Source organism: Rattus norvegicus, chromosome X (assembly GCF_021556685.1).
Source record: "Rattus norvegicus strain SHRSP/BbbUtx chromosome X, alternate assembly SHRSP_T2T, whole genome shotgun sequence".
Classification (NCBI taxonomy): domain Eukaryota; kingdom Metazoa; phylum Chordata; class Mammalia; order Rodentia; family Muridae; genus Rattus; species Rattus norvegicus.
Window position 1 is genome coordinate 103,824,220 of NC_141554.1, and position 2,408 is coordinate 103,826,627.

At 35.7% G+C, this 2,408-nt stretch overlaps 1 pseudogene; it reads left to right on the top strand.

Moving 5' to 3' along the window:
* Positions 1–1,629: 1,629 nt before the first annotated feature.
* On the top strand, positions 1,630–1,753 carry LOC120099505 (small nucleolar RNA SNORA17; annotated as a pseudogene).
* The last annotated feature ends 655 nt before the right edge of the window (positions 1,754–2,408 follow it).

A 2,408-nucleotide genomic window follows, 5' to 3' on the forward strand; every position in this document is an offset into this window, starting at 1 on the left:
CTCAAGTTAATAAAGATTAAAAAAAACTTTAAAGTATATGACCAATTCGTGTAACAGGGCAGCTCACCTATTTGAAAACATTTTTAGTTATTAAGTACTTATAGTATGTACTAGTAATATTTGCAGTTTTAACTAGAATATGGAGTATTAAAAACATTACTCAGGCAAGTTAGATTTTAAACCAAAACGCTAAAATCCTTATCTGATATTATTTATTAAAATGAGGAATATTTTCAAAATGTTCTTTTACTCACATGTCAACAGCCACACCAGACTGTGGAAAAATTAGGGCCCAGGAGAAACAGAAACTTAATAAATAGGAATAAGTGGCCATAGAAGACAAATAGAGATCATTTCAACAAATGTAAGTCCCTCTTGTATTTGGGGCAACTATTGTTACCTACTTCTATATCCTCTACTGGAGTGACTGACTTCCCATTCCAATGTCCTTGCTTCTCTATTTCTTGTTAAATAAATTATGAATGTATATTAGTGACTTTCCATTTACACAATAAGGGAATGAAAGCAGTTTTACTTAAAATTTTTGAAGACATTAGATGTGTCTCTAGTTTTCTTTTCTCCTGTAATCTGTAGGCTTCTAGAAGCTAACATTGAGGACAATACTCTGTTTCATATACATTTCAATATTTTCTTTTATTCAGTTGATTTAAGTAGTGGAACCTTTTTCATCTTATTTTCATTTTAATGTTATAACATTTTAAAATGAAGTTCTTATATAGAATTTTTTCAGCTATTGGGAATGGCATTCTGCAGACATTAAATTTGGCAAATTAAATCTCATATCAGCTATGAGATATATTCCTCCATTATTTGTTCCGTTATTTTGGTTGAATTTTTATATTAGTATTCTAAGACATTGATCTTTCTCATTTGGTTTATATCTCTAAAGCCTGTAATTTACCTTCTAAGCAAATTCCTCAACTATTTTCTGCAGCTCAAATGATATTTTCACAATGAGAGAAGTAAATAGAACTCAAATAAGAGTATGATCATAAAAGCAGAATATAATTAGTAAGTCTGAGAGTAACTTTGAAATTTGAACTGTATTCCAATAATTTAAAACTTCAGATAAAATACTTAAATTAAATATTGAGACATTAGCACATGAAATAGAAAATTAATATATTTAACCTTAACATGGAATGTAAACATCTATGTGTATTTTCTACTACACAAGAAAAGAAAAATAAGAAGATTGGGGCATTTGGTTAAACAGCAAGTGCTGTAGGACAGACTGAATTTTCATGCAATGCCATATATTGAATTGAAACACACCCCCCCACACATATATGAAGAAATATTAGAAATTAGCATAAAATTACAAACACTTCAGGGATGAAGAATGGAAAGAAACTGGTTCAAAAGAAGTAGGGGGGCCTCGAGAATTGGCTCAATTTGTATGTACTTGTTATTCTTCCAAAAGAATCAGCTTTGTTTCCTAGAACCTATATCAAGTGGGTTTTAACTATCTTAACTTTAGTTGCAGGGAATTTATTATCATGTAAGCAGATGACACAGAAACAGTCATGCAGGCACACATACACATAAAAATAAATGCATCTTAACAAAATATAAAAATTAAACAAACAAACAAAAAACCCCAAGAAAATCGTCTTTAGAGACATTCATTGTAGATAAGGCTGCTGTGTCACATGTACATCAGTAGGTGGCAGAGAGGAGAGAGGCTATGTTTATGCTAGGTGACCCTTTGAATGACTAGTAACTTAACACTCCCTGAAAAAAGAGAGTATGAAATAATTGCCAGTCAGTCACCATTCTGGCCTTTACAGGTTTCCAGGGAAGGGAACAGACAGATACTAGAAAAAACCCCGCCCTGAACAGCATGTTCAATGCAGGTCTGGAGGTGTGGCAGGTGATCCCAACCTAATGCCATACTGCCCAATCATGGGACAGCACTCCTGAGACCACTCCCAAGTTGACTCCAGACATTAAGATACCCCCAGTGCCACTAAAAGGATTAAATACGTGGTGGGTAAGTGAAAGAGAAAGAAAAACAGAAGGATGTGGACATAACAAAGAGAAGCAAAACTGTAGAATCCAGTGCAGTGAGAAAGAGCCTGATGTGAGTAGTAGAGTCCTGACCTCTGCTGCCACCAGGGACCACATCTGGGTTTGTGGCTCTGCACTAACAGACTTCTGTTACCACCAAAGGACATGTGGACCTCCTTGGTCTGGTCTGGCATACTACAAACATGTTGACATCTGAGGGCTGTGCAGAACTGGCCACATCCCCTTGCCTGGGCATCATAGTATAGATGGGTCTGGAGATATGAGAGCAGGAGGGGTGACCTTGCCACTAGCCAGATGCATTGTACAGGCAAGAAGGCCACTGTAGAGGGTTGCTGGTAAGCAGGCCCAACAGTATG